Consider the following 24,000-nt stretch of genomic DNA (forward strand, 5'->3'; position numbering starts at 1 on the left):
TGTGTCACTCTGTGTGTCTCACTGTGTCTCTGTGTTTCTCTGTGTCTCTGTGTCTCTCTCTCTCTGTCTCTCTGTGTGTCTGTCTGTCTGTGTGTCGCTGTGTGTCTCTGTGTGTCTCTCCCTGCGTCTATCTGTGTCTGTGTCTCTGTGTGTGTCTCTGTGTGTGTCTGTGTCTCTCTCTGTGTGTGTCTGTGTCTCTCTCTGTGTCCCTGTGTGTGTCTCTGTGTGTGTCTCTGTGTGTGTCTCTGTGTGTGTCTCTGTGTGTGTCTGTGTCTCTCTCTGTGTCTCTGTGTCTCTGTGTGTGTGTCTCTGTGTGTGTCTGTGTCTCTCTCTGTGTTTCTGTGTGTGTCTCTGTGTGTGTCTCTGTGTGTGTCTGTGTCTCTCTCTGTGTCTCTGTGTCTCTGTGTCTCTGTGTGTCTCTGTGTGTGTCTGTGTCTCTCTCTGTGTCTCTGTGTGTGTTTCTGTGTGTGTCTCTGTGTGTGTCTCTGTGTGTGTCTCTGTGTGTGTCTGTGTCTTTCTCTGTGTCTCTGTCTGTGTCTCTCTCTGTGTCTCTGTCTGTGTCTCTCTCTGTGTCTCTGTGTGTGTCTCTGTGTGTGTCTCTGTGTGTGTCTGTGTCTTTCTCTGTGTCTCTGTCTGTGTCTCTCTCTGTGTCTCTGTCTGTGTCTCTCTCTGTGTCTCTGTGTGTGTCTCTGTGTGTGTCTCTGTCTGTGTCTCTGTGTGTCTCTGTGTCTCTTTCGTTGTGTAGTAGTAGTAGTGCGGTTGTTATAGTGGTTGTGGTAGTAGTAGTTGTTGTGGTTGTGGTTGTTGCTATAGTAGTTGTTGTGGTTGTAGTTATAGTTGTTGTTGTTGCTATAGTAGTTGTTGTGGTTGTGGTTATAGTTGTGCTTGTTGTTGCCGTAGCGATAGAGGAGGGAGTGTACACGGTGCGCTATGACTCTGGCTCGCTGGGCGAGGGTCACGTGACGGCCGCTGAAATCACCACGCCGCCCAAAGACCACACAACAACAACAACAACAACGACGTCAACAACAACAACAACGACGTCAACAACATCGTCAACAACGTCGTCATCAGCAGAGTCTGATGATGACGATCGTGGTGATGGTGGTGATGGTGGTGAACGGTTATCTTTTGGAAGAGGTGAGATCAGTAGCAGCATCATCATCATCATCATCAGTAGCAGCATCATCATCAGCAGCAGCATCATCATCAGTAGCAGCGTCATCATCATCAGTAGCATCATCATCATCATCAGTAGCAGCGTCATCATCATCAGTAGCATCATCATCATCATCAGTAGCAGCGTCATCATCATCAGTAGCAGCGTCATCATCATCAGTAGCATCATCATCATCATCAGTAGCAGCGTCATCATCATCAGTAGCATCATCATCATCATCAGTAGCAGCGTCATCATCATCAGTAGCAGCGTCATCATCATCAGTAGCATCATCATCATCATCAGTAGCAGCGTCATCATCATCAGTAGCAGCATCATCATCAGCAGCAGCATCATCATCAGTAGCAGCGTCATCATCATCAGTAGCATCATCATCATCATCAGTAGCAGCGTCATCATCATCAGTAGCATCATCATCATCATCAGTAGCAGCGTCATCATCATCAGTAGCAGCGTCATCATCATCAGTAGCATCATCATCATCATCAGTAGCAGCGTCATCATCATCAGTAGCATCATCATCATCATCAGTAGCAGCGTCATCATCATCAGTAGCAGCGTCATCATCATCAGTAGCATCATCATCATCATCAGTAGCAGCGTCATCATCATCAGTAGCATCATCATCATCATCAGTAGCAGCGTCATCATCATCAGTAGCAGCGTCATCATCATCAGTAGCAGCGTCATCATCATCAGTAGCATCATCATCATCATCAGTAGCAGCGTCATCATCATCAGTAGCATCGTCATCATCATCATCAGTAGCAGCGTCATCATCATCTCTCTGTGTCTGTGTGTGTGTGTCTGTGTGTGTGTCTGTGTGTGTGTCTGTGGGTGTGTGAGTGTCTGTGTGTGTATCTGTGTGTAGTATCTGTGTCTGTGTGTGTGTGTGTCTGTGTGTGTGTCTGTGTGTGTGTGTGTCTGTGTGTGTGTCTGTGTGTGTGTCTGTGTCTGTATGTGTGTCTGTGTGTGTGTGTTTCTGTGTGTGTGTTTCTGTGTGTGTGTCTGTGTGTGTGTGTCTGTGTGTGTGTGTGTCTGTGTGTGTGTCTGTGTGTGTGTTTCTGTGTTTGTCTGTGTCTGTATGTGTCTCTGTGTGTGTGTGTGTCTCTGTGTGTGTGTTTCTGTGTGTGTGTCTGTGTCTGTATGTGTGTCTGTGTGTGTGTCTGTGTTTTTGTGTGTGTATCTGTGTAGTATCTGTGTCTGTGTGTGTGTATCTGTGTGTGTGTGTCTGTGTGTGTCTGTGTGTGTGTCTCTGTGTGTCTGTGTCTGTATGTGTGTCTGTGTGTGTGTTTCTGTGTGTGTGTCTCTGTGTGTGTGTGTGTCTGTGTGTGTGTATCTGTGTGTGTGTCTCTGTGTGTGTGTGTGTCTGTGTGTGTGTATCTGTGTGTGTGTGTCTGTGTGTGTCTGTGTGTGTCTGTATGTGTGTGTCTGTGTGTGTGTCTGTGTGTGTGTATCTGTGTGTGTGTCTGTGTAGTATCTGTGTCTGTTTGTGTGTCTCTCTGTGTCTCTATCTGTGTGTGTATCTGTGTGTGTGTCTGTGTGTGTGTCTGTGTAGTATCTGTGTAGTATCTGTATGTGTCTCTGTGTGTGTGTCTCTCTGTGTAGTATCTGTGTAACTCTCTCTGTGTGTCTCTGTCTCGATGTAGTGTCTGTGTGTCTGTGTGTCTGTGTGTAGTATCTGTGTGTGTCTCTCTGTGTCTGTGTGTAGTATCTGTGTCTCTGTGTGTGTGTGTGTAGTATCTGTGTCTCTGTGTGTGTGTGTGTGTGTCAGTGTGTGTCACTGTGTGTGTGTCACTGTGTGTGTGTCACTGTGTGTGTGTCACTGTGTGTGTGTCACTGTGTGTGTGTCACTGTGTGTGTGTGTGTCACTGTGTGTGTGTGTGTCACTGTGTGTGTGTGTGTCACTGTGTGTGTGTGTCACTGTGTGTGTGTCACTGTGTGTGTGTGTGTCACTGTGTGTGTGTGTGTCACTGTGTGTGTGTGTGTCACTGTGTGTGTGTGTCACTGTGTGTGTGTGTCACTGTGTGTGTGTGTCACTGTGTGTGTGTGTCACTGTGTGTGTGTCACTGTGTGTCACTGTGTGTCACTGTGTGTGTGTCACTGTGTGTCACTGTGTGTCACTGTGTGTCACTGTGTGTGTGTGTCACTGTGTGTCACTGTGTGTCACTGTGTGTCACTGTGTGTGTGTGTCACTGTGTGTGTGTCACTGTGTGTGTCACTGTGTGTGTGTGTCACTGTGTGTGTGTGTGTGTCACTGTGTGTGTGTCACTGTGTGTGTGTCACTGTGTGTGTGTCACTGTGTGTGTGTCACTGTGTGTGTGTCACTGTGTGTCACTGTGTGTCACTGTGTGTGTGTGTCACTGTGTGTGTGTCACTGTGTGTGTGTCACTGTGTGTGTGTCACTGTGTGTGTGTCACTGTGTGTGTGTCACTGTGTGTGTCACTGTGTGTCACTGTGTGTGTGTGTGTCACTGTGTGTCACTGTGTGTGTCACTGTGTGTCACTGTGTGTGTGTGTCACTGTGTGTGTGTCACTGTGTGTGTGTGTGTCACTGTGTGTGTGTGTGTCACTGTGTGTGTGTGTCACTGTGTGTGTGTGTCACTGTGTGTGTGTCACTGTGTGTGTGTGTGTCACTGTGTGTGTGTGTGTCACTGTGTGTGTGTGTGTCACTGTGTGTGTGTCACTGTGTGTGTGTGTCACTGTGTGTGTGTGTCACTGTGTGTGTGTGTCACTGTGTGTGTGTGTCACTGTGTGTGTGTGTCACTGTGTGTGTGTGTGTCACTGTGTGTGTGTGTGTCACTGTGTGTGTGTGTCACTGTGTGTGTGTGTCACTGTGTGTGTGTGTCACTGTGTGTGTGTGTGTCACTGTGTGTGTGTGTGTCACTGTGTGTGTGTGTGTCACTGTGTGTGTGTGTGTCACTGTGTGTGTGTGTGTCACTGTGTGTGTGTGTGTCACTGTGTGTGTGTGTCACTGTGTGTGTGTGTGTCACTGTGTGTGTGTGTGTCACTGTGTGTGTGTGTGTCACTGTGTGTGTGTGTCACTGTGTGTGTGTGTCACTGTGTGTGTGTGTCACTGTGTGTGTGTGTCACTGTGTGTGTGTGTCACTGTGTGTGTGTGTCACTGTGTGTGTGTGTCACTGTGTGTGTGTGTCACTGTGTGTGTGTGTCACTGTGTGTGTGTGTCACTGTGTGTGTGTGTCACTGTGTATGTCTCTGTGTGTGTCACTCTGTCTCTCTGTGTGTGTCACTCTGTCTCTCTGTGTGTGTTTCTGTGTCTCTGAGTAGTGTCTGTGTGTCTCTCTGTGTCTCTCTGTGTGTCTCTCTGTGTCTCTCTGTGTAGTGTCTGTGTGTGTCACTGTGTGTGTGTCTCTGTGTAGTGTCTGTGTGTGTGTCTCTGTGTAGTGTCTGTGTGTGTCACTGGGTGTGTGTCTGTGTGTCTCTCTGTCTCTCTGTGTCTCTCTGTGTGTCTCTCTCTGAGTAGTGTCTGTGTGTCTCTGTGTGTGTCTCTGTGTGTCTCTGAGTAGTGTCTGTGTGTGTCTCACCCACTCTGTGTCTCTCTGTGTGTCTCACTGTGTCTCTCTTGTGTAGTGTCTGTGTCTCTCTGTGTGTCTCACCCACTCTGTGTCTCTCTGTGTGTCTCACTGTGTCTCTCTGTGTAGTGTCTGTGGACTCAGCGTCTCTCTCCCCGTCAACTCTCCCGCTCGCTCTGTGGGAGACACACACGCGCGGAGTGGCCACACGACTCATGACTAAGATGGGCTACGTCCCTGGGACAGGTGAGACACACAGAGACACACAGAGAGACACAGAGACACAGAGACACACAGAGACACACAGAGACACACAGAGACACACAGAGAGAGACACAGAGACACACAGAGAGAGACACAGAGACACACAAAGACACACACGCGCGGAGTGGCCACACGACTCATGACTAAGATGGGCTACGTCCCTGGGACAGGTGAGACACACAGAGACACACAGAGAGAGACACAGAGACACACAGAGAGAGACACAGAGACACACAGAGAGACACACAGAGACACACAGAGAGAGACACAGAGACACACAGAGAGAGACACAGAGACACACAAAGACACACACGCGCGGAGTGGCCACACGACTCATGACTAAGATGGGCTACGTCCCTGGGACAGGTGAGACACACAGAGACACACAGAGAGAGACACAGAGACACACAGAGAGAGACACAGAGACACACAGAGAGAGACACAGAGACACACAGAGAGAGACACAGAGACACACAGAGAGAGACACAGAGACACACAAAGACACACACGCGCGGAGTGGCCACACGACTCATGACTAAGATGGGCTACGTCCCTGGGACAGGTGAGACACACAGAGACACACAGAGAGAGACACAGAGACACACAGAGAGAGACACAGAGACACACAGAGAGAGACACAGAGACACACAGAGAGAGACACAGAGACACACAGAGAGAGACACAGAGACACACAAAGACACACACGCGCGGAGTGGCCACACGACTCATGACCAAGATGGGCTACGTCCCTGGGACAGGTGAGACACACAGAGACACACAGAGAGAGACACAGAGACACACAGAGACACACAGAGACACACAGAGAGAGACACAGAGACACACAGAGAGAGACACAGAGACACACAGAGAGAGACACAGAGACACACAAAGACACACACGCGCGGAGTGGCCACACGACTCATGACCAAGATGGGCTACGTCCCTGGGACAGGTGAGACACACAGAGACACACAGAGAGAGACACAGAGACACACAGAGACACACAGAGACACACAGAGAGAGACACAGAGACACACAGAGAGAGACACAGAGACACACAGAGAGAGACACAGAGACACACAAAGACACACACGCGCGGAGTGGCCACACGACTCATGACCAAGATGGGCTACGTCCCTGGGACAGGTGAGACACACAGAGACACACAGAGAGAGACACAGAGACACACAGAGACACACAGAGACACACAGAGAGAGACACAGAGACACACAGAGAGAGACACAGAGACACACAGAGAGAGACACAGAGACACACAAAGACACACACGCGCGGAGTGGCCACACGACTCATGACCAAGATGGGCTACGTCCCTGGGACAGGTGAGACACACAGAGACACACAGAGAGAGACACAGAGACACACAGAGACACACAGAGAGAGACACAGAGACACACAGAGAGAGACACAGAGACACACAAAGACACACACGCGCGGAGTGGCCACACGACTCATGACCAAGATGGGCTACGTCCCTGGGACAGGTGAGACACACAGAGACACACAGAGAGAGACACAGAGACACACAGAGAGACACACAGAGACACACAGAGAGAGACACAGAGAGAGACACAGAGACACACAAAGACACACACGCGCGGAGTGGCCACACGACTCATGACTAAGATGGGCTACGTCCCTGGGACAGGTGAGACACACAGAGACACACAGAGAGAGACACAGAGACACACAGAGAGAGACACAGAGACACACAGAGAGAGACACAGAGACACACAGAGAGAGACACAGAGACACACAAAGACACACACGCGCGGAGTGGCCACACGACTCATGACTAAGATGGGCTACGTCCCTGGGACAGGTGAGACACACAGAGACACACAGAGAGAGACACAGAGACACACAGAGAGAGACACAGAGACACACAGAGAGAGACACAGAGACACACAGAGAGAGACACAGAGACACACAGAGAGAGACACAGAGACACACAAAGACACACACGCGCGGAGTGGCCACACGACTCATGACCAAGATGGGCTACGTCCCTGGGACAGGTGAGACACACAGAGACACACAGAGACACACAGAGAGACACAGAGACACACAGAGACACACAGAGACACACAGAGAGAGACACAGAGACACACAGAGAGACACACAGAGACACACAGAGAGACACACAGAGACACACAAAGACACACACGCGCGGAGTGGCCACACGACTCATGACTAAGATGGGCTACGTCCCTGGGACAGGTGAGACACACAGAGACACACAGAGAGAGACACAGAGACACACAGAGAGACACACAGAGACACACAGAGAGAGACACAGAGACACACAGAGAGAGACACAGAGACACACAGAGAGAGACACAGAGACACACAAAGACACACACGCGCGGAGTGGCCACACGACTCATGACCAAGATGGGCTACGTCCCTGGGACAGGTGAGACACACAGAGAGAGACACAGAGACACACACAGAGACACACAGAGAGACACACAGAGACACACAGAGAGAGACACAGAGACACACAGAGAGAGACACAGAGACACACAAAGACACACACGCGGGGAGTGGCCACACGACTCATGACTAAGATGGGCTACGTCCCTGGGACAGGTGAGACACACAGAGACACACAGAGAGAGACACAGAGACACACAGAGACACACAGAGACACACAGAGAGAGACACAGAGAGAGACACAGAGACACACAGAGAGAGACACAGAGACACACAGAGAGAGACACAGAGACACACAAAGACACACGCGCGGAGTGGCCACACGACTCATGACCAAGATGGGCTACGTCCCTGGGACAGGTGAGACACACAGAGAGAGACACAGAGACACACACAGAGACACACAGAGAGACACACAGAGACACACAGAGAGAGACACAGAGACACACAAAGACACACACGCGCGGAGTGGCCACACGACTCATGACCAAGATGGGCTACGTCCCTGGGACAGGTGAGACACACAGAGACACACAGAGAGACACAGAGACACACAGAGAGAGACACAGAGACACACAGAGAGAGACACAGAGACACACAAAGACACACACGCGCGGAGTGGCCACACGACTCATGACCAAGATGGGCTACGTCCCTGGGACAGGTGAGACACACAGAGACACACAGAGACACACAGAGAGAGACACAGAGACACACAGAGAGAGACACAGAGACACACAGAGAGAGACACAGAGACACACAGAGAGAGACACAGAGACACACAAAGACACACACGCGCGGAGTGGCCACACGACTCATGACCAAGATGGGCTACGTCCCTGGGACAGGTGAGACACACAGAGACACACAGAGAGAGACACAGAGACACACAGAGAGAGACACAGAGACACACAGAGAGCCACACAGAGACACACAGAGAGAGACACAGAGACACACAGAGAGAGACACAGAGACACACAGAGAGAGACACAGAGACACACAAAGACACACACGCGGGGAGTGGCCACACGACTCATGACCAAGATGGGCTACGTCCCTGGGACAGGTGAGACACACAGAGACACACAGAGAGAGACACAGAGACACACAGAGAGACACACAGAGACACACAGAGAGAGACACAGAGACACACAGAGAGAGACACAGAGACACACAGAGAGAGACACAGAGACACACAAAGACACACACGCGCGGAGTGGCCACACGACTCATGACTAAGATGGGCTACGTCCCTGGGACAGGTGAGACACACAGAGACACACAGAGAGAGACACAGAGACACACAGAGACACACAGAGACACACAGAGAGAGACACAGAGACACACAGAGAGACACAGAGACTCACAGAGAGAGACACAGAGACTCACGGAGAGAGAGACACAGAGACACACAGAGAGACACAGAGACTCACAGAGAGAGACACAGAGACTCACGGAGAGAGAGACGGGGAGAGAGAGACACAGAGACACACAGAGAGAGACACACAGAGAGAGACACAGAGAGAGAGACACGGGGAGAGACACGGAGAGACTCACGGAGAGAGACACGGGGAGAGAGAGACACAGAGACACAGAGACTCACAGAGACACACAGAGACACACAGAGACACACAGAGAGACACAGAGACTCACAGAGAGAGACACAGAGACTCACGGAGAGAGAGACGGGGAGAGAGAGACACAGAGACACACAGAGAGAGACACAGAGACACACAAAGACACACAGAGACACACAAAGACACACACGCGCGGAGTGGCCACACGACTCATGACTAAGATGGGCTACGTCCCTGGGACAGGTGAGACACACAGAGACACACAGAGAGAGACACAGAGACACACAGAGAGAGACACAGAGACACACAGAGAGAGACACACAGAGACACACAGAGAGAGACACAGAGAGAGACACAGAGACACACAAAGACACACACGCGCGGAGTGGCCACACGACTCATGACTAAGATGGGCTACGTCCCTGGGACAGGTGAGACACACAGAGACACACAGAGAGAGACACAGAGACACACAGAGAGAGACACAGAGACACACAGAGAGAGACACACAGAGACACACAGAGAGAGACACAGAGAGAGACACAGAGACACACAAAGACACACACGCGCGGAGTGGCCACACGACTCATGACTAAGATGGGCTACGTCCCTGGGACAGGTGAGACACACAGAGACACACAGAGAGAGACACAGAGACACACAAAGACACACAGAGACACACAGAGAGACACACAGAGACACACAGAGAGAGACACAGAGACACACAAAGACACACACGCGCGGAGTGGCCACACGACTCATGACCAAGATGGGCTACGTCCCTGGGACAGGTGAGACACACAGAGACACACAGAGAGAGACACAGAGACACACAAAGACACACAGAGACACACAGAGAGACACACAGAGACACACAGAGAGAGACACAGAGACACACAAAGACACACACGCGCGGAGTGGCCACACGACTCATGACCAAGATGGGCTACGTCCCTGGAACAGGTGAGACACACAGAGACACACAGAGAGAGACACAGAGACACACAGACACACAGAGACACACAGAGAGAGACACAGAGACACACAGAGAGAGACACAGAGACACACAGAGAGAGACACAGAGACACACAAAGACACACACGCGCGGAGTGGCCACACGACTCATGGCCAAGATGGGCTACGTCCCTGGGACAGGTGAGACACACAGAGACACACAGAGAGAGACACAGAGACACACAGAGAGAGACACAGAGACACACAGAGAGAGACACAGAGACACACAGAGAGAGACACAGAGACACACAAAGACACACACGCGCGGAGTGGCCACACGACTCATGACCAAGATGGGCTACGTCCCTGGGACAGGTGAGACACACAGAGACACACAGAGAGAGACACAGAGACACACAGAGAGAGACACAGAGACACACAGAGAGAGACACAGAGACACACAGAGAGAGACACAGAGACACACAAAGACACACACGCGCGGAGTGGCCACACGACTCATGACCAAGATGGGCTACGTCCCTGGGACAGGTGAGACACACAGAGACACACAGAGAGAGACACAGAGACACACAGAGAGAGACACAGAGACACACAGAGAGAGACACAGAGACACACACAGAGACACACAGAGAGAGACACAGAGACACACAAAGACACACACGCGCGGAGTGGCCACACGACTCATGACTAAGATGGGCTACGTCCCTGGGACAGGTGAGACACACAGAGACACACAGAGAGAGACACAGAGACACACAGAGAGAGACACAGAGACACACAGAGAGAGACACAGAGACACACAGAGAGAGACACAGAGACACACAAAGACACACACGCGCGGAGTGGCCACACGACTCATGACCAAGATGGGCTACGTCCCTGGGACAGGTGAGACACACAGAGACACACAGAGAGAGACACAGAGACACACAGAGAGAGACACAGAGACACACAGAGAGAGACACAGAGACACACAAAGACACACACGCGGGGAGTGGCCACACGACTCATGACCAAGATGGGCTACGTCCCTGGGACAGGTGAGACACACAGAGACACACAGAGAGAGACACAGAGACACACAGAGACACACAGAGACACACAGAGAGAGACACAGAGACACACAGAGAGAGACACAGAGACACACAGAGAGACACACAGAGACACACAAAGACACACACGCGCGGAGTGGCCACACGACTCATGACTAAGATGGGCTACGTCCCTGGGACAGGTGAGACACACAGAGACACACAGAGACACACAGAGAGACACAGAGACACACAGAGACACACAGAGACACACAGAGAGAGACACAGAGACACACAGAGAGAGACACAGAGACACACAAAGACACACACGCGCGGAGTGGCCACACGACTCATGGCCAAGATGGGCTACGTCCCTGGGACAGGTGAGACACACAGAGACACACAGAGAGAGACACAGAGACACACAGAGAGACACAGAGACTGACAGAGAGAGACACAGAGACTCACAGAGAGAGACACGGAGAGAGAGACACACAGAGACACGGGGAGAGAGACACACAGAGACACGGGGTGAGACACGGGGAGACACGGGGAGAGAGACACGGGGAGAGAGAGAGACACGGGGAGAGAGACACGGGGAGAGAGACACGACTCATGACTAAGATGGGCTACATCCCTGGGACAGGTGAGACACACAGAGACACACAGAGAGAGACACAGAGACACACAGAGAGAGACACAGAGACACACAGAGAGAGACACAGAGACACACAAAGACACACACGCGGGGAGTGGCCACACGACTCATGACCAAGATGGGCTACGTCCCTGGGACAGGTGAGACACACAGAGACACACAGAGAGAGACACAGAGACACACAGAGAGAGACACAGAGACACACAAAGACACACGCGGGGAGTGGCCACACGACTCATGACTAAGATGGGCTACGTCCCTGGGACAGGTGAGACACACAGAGACACACAGAGAGAGACACAGAGACACACAGAGACACACAGAGACACACAGAGAGAGACACAGAGACACACAGAGAGAGACACAGAGACACACAGAGAGAGACACAGAGACACACAAAGACACACACGCGCGGAGTGGCCACACGACTCATGGCTAAGATGGGCTACGTCCCTGGGACAGGTGAGACACACAGAGACACACAGAGAGAGACACAGAGACACACAGAGAGACACACAGAGACACACAGAGAGAGACACAGAGACACACAGAGAGAGACACAGAGACACACAAAGACACACACGCGCGGAGTGGCCACACGACTCATGACTAAGATGGGCTACGTCCCTGGGACAGGTGAGACACACAGAGACACACAGAGAGAGACACAGAGAGAGAGACACGGGGAGAGACACGGAGAGACTCACGGAGAGAGACACGGGGAGAGAGAGACACAGAGACACAGAGACTCACAGAGACACACAGAGAGACACAGAGACTCACAGAGAGAGACACAGAGACTCACAGAGAGAGACACAGAGACACACAGAGAGAGACACAGAGACACACAGAGAGAGACACAGAGACACACAGAGAGAGACACAGAGACACACAAAGACACACAGAGACACACAAAGACACACACGCGCGGAGTGGCCACACGACTCATGACTAAGATGGGCTACGTCCCTGGGACAGGTGAGACACACAGAGACACACAGAGAGAGACACAGAGACACACAGAGAGAGACACAGAGACACACAGAGAGAGACACAGAGACACACAGAGAGAGACACAGAGACACACAGAGAGAGACACAGAGAGAGACACAGAGACACACAGAGAGAGACACAGAGACACACAAAGACACACACGCGCGGAGTGGCCACACGACTCATGACTAAGATGGGCTACGTCCCTGGGACAGGTGAGACACACAGAGACACACAGAGAGAGACACAGAGACACACAGAGAGAGACACAGAGACACACAAAGACACACACGCGCGGAGTGGCCACACGACTCATGACTAAGATGGGCTACGTCCCTGGGACAGGTGAGACACACAGAGACACACAGAGAGAGACACAGAGACACACAGAGAGAGACACAGAGACACACAGAGAGAGACACAGAGACACACAGAGAGAGACACAGAGACACACAGAGAGAGACACAGAGACACACAAAGACACACACGCGCGGAGTGGCCACACGACTCATGACTAAGATGGGCTACGTCCCTGGGACAGGTGAGACACACAGAGACACACAGAGAGAGACACAGAGACACACAGAGAGAGACACAGAGACACACAGAGAGAGACACAGAGACACACAAAGACACACACGCGGGGAGTGGCCACACGACTCATGACCAAGATGGGCTACGTCCCTGGGACAGGTGAGACACACAGAGACACACAGAGACACACAGAGAGAGACACAGAGACACACAGAGAGACACACAGAGACACACAGAGAGAGACACAGAGACACACAGAGAGAGACACAGAGACACACAAAGACACACACGCGCGGAGTGGCCACACGACTCATGACCAAGATGGGCTACGTCCCTGGGACAGGTGAGACACACAGAGACACACAGAGAGAGAGACACGGGGAGAGAGACACGGGGAGAGACACGGAGAGACTCACGGAGAGAGACACGGGGAGAGAGAGACACAGAGACACAGAGACTCACAGAGACACACAGAGACACACAGAGACACACAGAGAGACACAGAGACTCACAGAGAGAGACACAGAGACTCACAGAGAGAGACACGGAGAGAGAGACACACAGAGACACGGGGAGAGAGACACACAGAGACACGGGGTGAGACACACGGGGAGACACGGGGAGAGAGACACGGGGAGAGAGAGAGACACGGGGAGAGAGACACGGGGAGAGAGACACGACTCATGACTAAGATGGGCTACATCCCTGGGACAGGTGAGACACACAGAGACACACAGAGAGAGACACAGAGACACACAGAGAGAGACACAGAGACACACAAAGACACACACGCGCGGAGTGGCCACACGACTCATGGCCAAGATGGGCTACGTCCCTGGGACAGGTGAGACACACACAGAGACACACAGAGACACGGGGAGACACACAGAGAGAGACACGGGGAGAGAGACACGGGGAGAGACACGGAGAGACTCACGGAGAGAGACACGGGGAGAGAGAGACACAGAGACACACAGAGAGAGACACAGAGACACACAAAGACACACACGCGCGGAGTGGCCACACGACTCATGACTAAGATGGGCTACGTCCCTGGGACAGGTGAGACACACAGAGACACACAGAGAGAGACACAGAGACACACAGAGACACACAGAGACACACAGAGAGAGACACAGAGACACACAGAGAGAGACACAGAGACACACAGAGAGAGACACAGAGACACACAAAGACACACACGCGCGGAGTGGCCACACGACTCATGGCCAAGATGGGCTACGTCCCTGGGACAGGTGAGACACACAGAGACACACAGAGAGAGAGACACGGGGAGAGAGACACGGGGAGAGACACGGAGAGACTCACGGAGAGAGACACGGGGAGAGAGAGACACAGAGACACAGAGACTCACAGAGACACACAGAGACACACAGAGACACACAGAGAGACACAGAGACTCACAGAGAGAGACACAGAGACTCACAGAGAGAGACACGGAGAGAGAGACACACAGAGACACGGGGAGAGAGACACACAGAGACACGGGGTGAGACACACGGGGAGACACGGGGAGAGAGAGAGACACGGGGAGAGAGACACGGGGAGAGAGACACGACTCATGACTAAGATGGGCTACATCCCTGGGACAGGTGAGACACACAGAGACACACAGAGAGAGACACAGAGACACACAGAGAGAGACACAGAGACACACAAAGACACACACGCGCGGAGTGGCCACACGACTCATGGCCAAGATGGGCTACGTCCCTGGGACAGGTGAGACACACAGAGACACACAGAGACACGGGGAGACACACAGAGAGAGAGACACGGGGAGAGAGACACGGGGAGAGACACGGAGAGACTCACGGAGAGAGACACGGGGAGAGAGAGACACAGAGACACACAGAGAGAGACACAGAGACACACAAAGACACACACGCGCGGAGTGGCCACACGACTCATGACTAAGATGGGCTACGTCCCTGGGACAGGTGAGACACACAGAGACACACAGAGAGAGACACAGAGACACACAGAGACACACAGAGACACACAGAGAGAGACACAGAGAGAGACACAGAGACACACAGAGAGAGACACAGAGACACACAAAGACACACACGCGGGGAGTGGCCACACGACTCATGGCCAAGATGGGCTACGTCCCTGGGACAGGTGAGACACACAGAGACACACAGAGAGAGACACAGAGACACAGAGACACAGAGACACACAGAGAGACACACAGAGACACACAAAGACACACACGCGCGGAGTGGCCACACGACTCATGGCCAAGATGGGCTACGTCCCTGGGACAGGTGAGACACACACAGAGACACACAGAGACACGGGGAGACACACAGAGAGAGAGACACGGGGAGAGAGACACGGGGAGAGACACGGAGAGACTCACGGAGAGAGACACGGGGAGAGAGAGACACAGAGACACACAGAGAGAGACACAGAGACACACGGGGAGAGAGACACGGGGAGAGAGACACGGTCAGAGAGAGACACGGGGAGAGAGACACGGGGAGAGAGACACGGGGAGAGAGACACGGTCAGAGAGAGACACGGGGAGAGAGACACGGGGAGAGAGACACGGGGAGAGAGACACGGGGAGAGAGACACGGGGAGAGAGACACGGGGAGAGAGACACGGGGAGAGAGACACGGGGAGAGAGACACGGGGAGAGAGACACGGGGAGAGAGACACGGGGAGAGACACGGGGAGAGAGACACGGGGAGAGAGACACGGGGAGAGAGACACACAGAGGCAACTTCCAACCACCCCCCCACTCACCCACTCACCCACCCACTCATCCACCCACTCACCCAGTCACCCACCCAGTCACCCACCCACTCACTCACTCACCCACCCACTCACCCACCCACTCACCCACCCACTCACTCACCCACCCACTCACCCAGTCACCCACCCAGTCACCCACCCACTCACTCACCCACCCACTCACTCACCCACCCACCCACTCACTCACCCACCCCCCCACTCACTCACCCACCCACTCACTTACCCACCCACTCACTCACCCACCCACTCACCCACCCACCCACTCACTCACCCACCCCCCCACTCACTCACCCACCCACTCACTTACCCACCCACTCACTCACCCACCCACCCACCCACCCACTCACTCACCCACCCACCCACCCACTCACTCACCCACCCACCCACCCACCCACTCACCCACCCACTCACCCACTCACTCACCCACCCCCCCACTCACCCACCCACCCACTCACTCACTCACCCACTCACTCACCCACCCCCCCACTCACCCACCCACCCACCCACCCACTCACTCACTCACCCACTCACTCACCCACCCCCCCACTCACCCACCCACCCACCCACCCACTCACTCACTCACCCACTCACTCACCCACCCCCCCACTCACCCACTCACCCACTCACTCACCCACTCACCCACTCACTCACCCACTCACCCACTCACTCACCCACCCACTCACCCACTCACTCACCCACCCCCCCACTAACCCACCCACCCACTCACCCACTCACTCACCCACCCACTCACTCACCCACTCACTCACCCACTCACTCACCCACTCACCCACTCACTCACCCACCCACCCACTCACCCACTCACTCACCCACCCACTCACCCACTCACTCACCCACCCCCCCACTCACCCACGCCCACCCTCATGAATATTCATGAGGTGGGCGTGTCTCCCTATGCTAATTACTCGCCCCGCCCCCACCAGGCCTGGGTCTCCGTGGCGACGGGCGGCTGGAACCGGTTCTGGTCTCCGTGCTGCCCCCGCGGAGATCCCTTGACTACTGTCGCCATGGCGACAAGGCCCCCGGCAACGGCCGTGGCCGTAACCGCGGCAACAACGACGCCCGCGGGAACAGGGGCGGGGGTGGCGGTGGCCGCGGCAACGGAGGGGGGGGGCGGTCGCCGTGGCAACGGAGGGGGGGGCGGTAACCGCGGAAACGGAGGTGGTGGGGGCCAGGGGGGGGGCGGGTGACGTGTTTGATTTCCTGAACCAAACCCTGAACCCCACCCACCACTCCTCACCCTCACCAGGTGAGTGGGGGGTGGGTGGGTGGGTGAGTGGGGGGGTGAGTGGGTGGGTGGGTGAGTGAGTGGGTGGGTGGGTGAGTGGGTGAGTGGGTGAGTGGGTGAGTGAGTGGGTGAGTGGGTGTGTGAGTGGGTGGGTGGGTGGGTGAGTGGGTGAGTGGGTGAGTGGGTGAGTGAGTGAGTGAGTTGGTGGGTGGGTGGGTGGGTGGGTGAGTGAGTGGGTGGGTGAGTGAGTGGGTGGGTGGGTGAGTGGGTGGGTGGGTGGGTGGGTGGGTGGGTGGGTGGGTGGGTGAGTGAGTGAGTGAGTGGGTGGGTGAGTGGGTGAGTGGGTGAGTGAGTGAGTGGGTGGGTGGGTGGGTGAGTGGGTGAGTGGGTGAGTGGGTGGGTGGGTGGGTGAGTGGGTGAGTGGATGGGTGAGTGGGGGGTGGGTGGGTGGGTGAGTGGGGGGGTGAGTGGGGGGGTGAGTGGGTGAGTGGGTGGGTGAGTGGGTGGGTGAGTGGGTGAGTGGGTGGGTGAGTGGGTGAGTGGGTGTGTGAGTGGGTGGGTGGGTGGGTGAGTGAGTGAGTGAGTGGGTGAGTGGGTGGGTGGGTGGGTGGGTGAGTGAGTGGGTGAGTGTGGGTCTCTGTAGGTGAGTGAGTGGGTGGGTGGGTGGGTGAGTGGGTGGGTGGGTGAGTGGGTGAGTGAGTGTGGGTTTCTGTAGGTGGGTGGGTGAGTGGGTGGGTGGGTGGGTGAGTGAGTGGGTGGGTGAGTGTGGGTCTCTGTAGGTGAGTGGGTGGGTGAGTGGGTGGGTGGGTGGGTGAGTGAGTGGGTGAGTGAGTGGGTGAGTGGGTGAGTGAGTGGGTGAGTGGGTGAGTGAGTGGGTGAGTGAGTGGGTGGGTGAGTGAGTGTGGGTCTCTGTAGGTGAGCGTACGGTCCGCACTGTGGGTGTGGAGCTGGTGAGGATCGGTGAGGAGGCGGGGAGAGCTGAGAGAGAAGTCGCCCAACTCACCAGACAGATGCAGCGCAACGCTGGGTGACTCACCACTCACTCACCCACCCACTCACCCACCCACTCACCCACTCACTCACCCACTCACTCACCCACCCACTCACCCACACACCCACCCACTCACTCACCCACACACCCACCCACCCACCCACTCACCCACCCACTCACCCACTCACTCACCCACCCACTCACCCACCCACTCACCCACTCACTCACCCACTCACTCACCCACCCACTCACCCACACACCCACCCACTCACTCACCCACACACCCACCCACCCACCCACTCACCCACCCACTCACCCACCCACACACCCACTCACTTTCTCACTCACCCCCCACCCCACCCACCCCCCCACTAACCTCTCTGACCCCCTCCCCCCGTGACCCCAATGACCCCACCAGGGAGAAGGTCGCGACCTCCCATCTGGAGGCCCGTCTGAGCGTCGCTCGTTCCCGATTGGCCGAGCTGAGGTCACGTGAGGCGAGTCTCAACGAGCAGCGCAGAAGCCAACGGGACCTGCACAAGATGGTCGCCTTCTGAGGGGCGGATTACTTACGAGACACAAGGGATTACTTTTGTAATCCCCCGATCGCTTGGCAAACGCCGGGCATTACTTTTGTAATCCTCGGATTACTCGCGAGACGCAATGGATTACTTTTTTAATCACAGAGTAACTTGTGAAACGTTTGGGATTACTTTTGTAATCCCCGTATCACTTGTGAAACGCTCGGGATTACTTTTGTAATCATCAGGTAACCCAAGAGACACTAGGGATAACTTTTGTAATCCCAGAGTAACTTGCGAAATGCACGGGATTACTTTTGTAATCTCCCGATCACTTGCAAGACACCAGGGATTACTTTTCTTATACCCGGATAACCTACTAGACACTGTAGATTACTTTAGTAATCCCCGGATTACTTACTAGAAGCAATGGATTACTTTTGTAATCACATGCTCACTTGAGAGACACCAGGGATTACTTTTATAATCATCGGGCAATCTGCGAAACGATGGGATTACTTTTGTAATTCCCAGTGTCACTATGTGCGATGTGGGATTACTTGTAATCTCCGGATCACTTGCTAGACACTAAGGATTACTTTTGCAATCTCCGGATCGCTTTCTAGACTCGGAGGATTACTTTTGTAATCCCCGATCATTTTGCGCGACGCGTGGGATTACTTTTATAGTTACCGGATCCTCCGCGGGACGCGGGGGATTACTTTGCGTGTCATGGCACTTTTGTAATCCCGGGTCACTCGCGAGATATGGGGGGGATTACTTTTCTAATCCACGGGTAATGTACGAGACGCGGGGGGATTACTTTTGTAATCCCCGATTGCATTCACCTGGGGATTACTGTTGTAACGAGAGTGTGTGTGTGGGGGGGGTGGGTGTTACATTTGTAATCTGGATTACATTTGTGTTGTATGCGCTGGGATTACTTTCTGGATTACATTTCGCTGGAGGCTCTGTGCTCACGATGAGCTAATAAACGGGAGGGAGGGAGGCTCCCAAGATGAACTCTGGTGACGTCATTCCTGGTGACGTCATATCACTCACCTGGTGACGTCATACCACACTCAGAGACCCACAGAGACCCACAGAGACCCATAGAGACCCACACTCATAGAGACCCACACTCAGAGACCCACACTCATAGAGACCCACACACAGAGACCCAGACCCATAGAGACCCACAGAGACCCACACTCACAGAGACCCACAGAGACCCAGACCCATAGAGACCCACAGAGACCCATAGAGACCCACACTCATAGAGACCCACAGAGACCCACAGAGACCCAGACCCATAGAGACCCACAGAGACCCATAGAGACTCACACTCACAGAGACCCACAGAGACCCACACTCACAGAGACCCACAGAGACCCACAGAGACCCAGACCCATAGAGACCCACAGAGACCCATAGAGACCCACACTCATAGAGACCCACAGAGACCCAGACCCATAGAGACCCACAGAGACCCATAGAGACCCACAGAGACCCATAGAGACCCACACTCATAGAGACCCACACACAGAGACCCAGACCCATAGAGACCCACAGAGACCCACACTCACAGAGACCCACAGAGACCCAGACCCATAGAGACCCACAGAGACCCATAGAGACCCACACTCATAGAGACCCACAGAGACCCACAGAGACCCAGACCCATAGAGACCCACAGAGACCCATAGAGACTCACACTCACAGAGACCCACAGAGACCCACACTCACAGAGACCCACAGAGACCCACAGAGACCCAGACCCATAGAGACCCACAGAGACCCATAGAGACCCACACTCATAGAGACCCACAGAGACCCAGACCCATAGAGACCCACACTCACAGAGACCCACAGAGACCCAGACCCATAGAGACCCACAGAGACCCAGACCCATAGAGACCCACAGAGACCCAGACCCATAGAGACCCACACTCATAGAGACCCACAGAGACCCACACTCACAGAGACCCACAGAGACCCAGACCCACAGAGACCCACAGAGACCCACAGAGACTCACAGAGACCCACACTCATAGAGACCCACAGAGACCCACAGAGACTCACAGAGACCCACACTCATAGAGACCCACAGAGACCCAGACCCATAGAGACCCACAGAGACCCACAGAGACCCAGACCCATAGAGACCCACAGAGACTCACACTCACAGAGACCCACAGAGACTCACACTCACAGAGACCCACACTCACAGAGACCCACAGAGACCCACAGAGACTCACACTCACAGAGACCCAGAGAGACCCACACTCACAGAGACCCACAGAGACCCACAGAGACCCACACTCATAGAGACCCACACTCGTATAGACCCACACTCATAGAGACCCACAGAGACCCAGACCCATAGAGACCCACAGAGACCCACACTCATAGAGACCCACAGAGACCCAGACCCATAGAGACCCACAGAGACTCAGAGACCCACACTCATAGAGACCCACAGAGACCCACAGAGACCCACAGAGACCCACACTCATAGAGACCCACAGAGACCCACACTCATAGAGACCCACAGAGACCCAGACCCATAGAGACCCACAGAGACCCACAGAGACCCAGACCCATAGAGACCCACAGAGACTCACACTCACAGAGACCCACAGAGACTCACACTCACAGAGACCCACAGAGACCCACACTCACAGAGACCCACAGAGACCCATAGAGACCCACACTCATAGAGACCCACAGAGACCCACACTCACAGAGACCCACACTCATAGAGACCCACAGAGACCCAGACCCATAGAGACCCACAGAGACCCACACTCATAGAGACCCACAGAGACCCACAGAGACCCACACTCATAGAGACCCACAGAGACCCACACTCATAGAGACCCACAGAGACCCAGACCCATAGAGACCCACAGAGACCCACACTCATAGAGACCCACAGAGACCCAGACCCATAGAGACCCACAGAGACCCAGACCCATAGAGACCCACAGAGACTCACACTCACAGAGACCCACAGAGACTCACACTCACAGAGACCCACAGAGACCCACACTCACAGAGACCCACAGAGACCCATAGAGACCCACACTCATAGAGACCCACACTCATAGAGACCCACAGACCCACACTCACAGAGACCCACACTCATAGAGACCCACAGAAACCCAGACCCATAGAGACCCACATAGACCCACACTCATAGAGACCCACAGAGACCCAGACCCATAGAGACCCACAGAGACCCACACTCATAGAGACCCACAGAGACCCACACTCATAGAGACCCACAGAGACCCACAGAGACTCACAGAGACCCACAGAGACCCACAGAGACCCACACTCATAGAGACCCACAGAGACCCACACTCATAGAGACCCACAGAGACCCAGACCCATAGAGACCCACAGAGACCCACAGAGACCCACACTCATAGAGACCCACAGAGACCCAGACCCATAGAGACCCACAGAGACCCACAGAGACCCAGACCCATAGAGACCCACAGAGACTCACAGAGACCCACAGAGACTCACACTCACAGAGACCCACACTCACAGAGACCCACAGAGACCCACACTCATAGAGACCCACAGAGACCCACACTCACAGAGACCCACACTCATAGAGACCCACAGAGACCCAGACCCATAGAGACCCACAGAGACCCACACTCATAGAGACCCACAGAGACCCATAGAGACCCACACTCATAGAGACCCACAGAGACCCACACTCATAGAGACCCACAGAGACCCACAGAGACTCACAGAGACCCACAGAGACCCACACTCATAGAGACCCACAGAGACCCACACTCATAGAGACCCACAGAGACCCAGACCCACAGAGACCCACAGAGACTCACAGAGACCCACAGAGATTCACAGAGACCCACACTCATAGAGACCCACAGAGACCCATATCCACAGAGACCCACTGAGACCCATATCCACAGAGACCCACAGAGACCCACACAGAGACCCACAGAGACTCACAGAGACCCACACTCATAGAGACCCAGACCCACAGAGACCCACAGAGACTCACAGAGACCCACAGAGACTCACAGAGACCCATATCCACAGAGACCCACAGAGACCCACACTCACAGAGACCCACACTCATAGAGACCCACAGAGACCCACAGAGACCCACACTCATAGAGACCCACAGAGACCCAGACCCACAGAGACCCACACTCATAGAGACCCACAGAGACCCACAGAGACTCACAGAGACCCACAGAGACCCACACTCATAGAGACCCACAGAGACCCACACTCATAGAGACCCACAGAGACCCAGACCCATAGAGACCCACAGAGACCCACAGAGACCCACACTCATAGAGACCCACAGAGACCCAGACCCATAGAGACCCACAGAGACCCACAGAGACCCAGACCCATAGAGACCCACAGAGACTCACAGAGACCCACAGAGACTCACACTCACAGAGACCCACACTCACAGAGACCCACAGAGACCCACACTCATAGAGACCCACAGAGACCCACACTCACAGAGACCCACACTCATAGAGACCCACAGAGACCCAGACCCATAGAGACCCACAGAGACCCACACTCATAGAGACCCACAGAGACCCATAGAGACCCACAGAGACCCACACTCATAGAGACCCACAGAGACCCACACTCATAGAGACCCACAGAGACCCACAGAGACTCACAGAAACCCACAGAGACCCACACTCATAGAGACCCACAGAGACCCACACTCATAGAGACCCACAGAGACCCAGACCCACAGAGACCCACAGAGACCCACAGAGACTCACAGAGACCCACAGAGATTCACAGAGACCCACACTCATAGAGACCCACAGAGACCCATATCCACAGAGACCCACTGAGACCCATATCCACAGAGACCCACAGAGACCCACACAGAGACCCACAGAGACTCACAGAGACCCACACTCATAGAGACCCACAGAGACCCACAGAGACCCACAGAAACTCAAAGAGACCCACACTCATAGAGACCCACAGAGACCCAGACCCACAGAGACTCACAGAGACCCACAGAGACTCATAGAGACCCACAGAGACCCACAGAGACTCACAGAGACCCACAGAGACTCATAGAGACTCACAGAGACCCACAGAGACCCACAGAGACTCACAGAGACTCACAGAGACCCACAGAGACCCATATCCACAGAGACCCACAGAGACCCACACAGAGACCCACAGAGACTCACAGAGACCCACACTCATAGAGACCCAGACCCAC

General features: G+C 54.2%; 2 long non-coding RNA genes across 2 annotated transcripts in view; both read left to right on the plus strand.

Moving 5' to 3' along the window:
* LOC144952634 (uncharacterized) overlaps positions 1-17,091 on the plus strand; it is a 25,081-nt gene extending 7,990 nt beyond the window's left edge. Inside the window, exons 5-7 of the long non-coding RNA XR_013640658.1 lie at positions 901-1,140; positions 4,842-4,958; positions 16,924-17,091. This is a non-coding gene — a long non-coding RNA (uncharacterized LOC144952634). The remainder of the gene's footprint in view (positions 1-900; positions 1,141-4,841; positions 4,959-16,923) is intronic.
* Positions 17,092-17,163: 72 nt separating this feature from the next.
* Positions 17,164-19,763, plus strand: LOC144952629 (uncharacterized). The gene is made up of 3 exons (XR_013640656.1): positions 17,164-17,249; positions 18,144-18,255; positions 18,638-19,763. It is a non-coding gene; the product is annotated as an uncharacterized LOC144952629 (long non-coding RNA).
* The last annotated feature ends 4,237 nt before the right edge of the window (positions 19,764-24,000 follow it).

This window comes from Lampetra fluviatilis, chromosome 69 (genome assembly GCF_964198595.1).
Source record: "Lampetra fluviatilis chromosome 69, kcLamFluv1.1, whole genome shotgun sequence".
Classification (NCBI taxonomy): Eukaryota; Metazoa; Chordata; class Hyperoartia; order Petromyzontiformes; family Petromyzontidae; genus Lampetra; species Lampetra fluviatilis.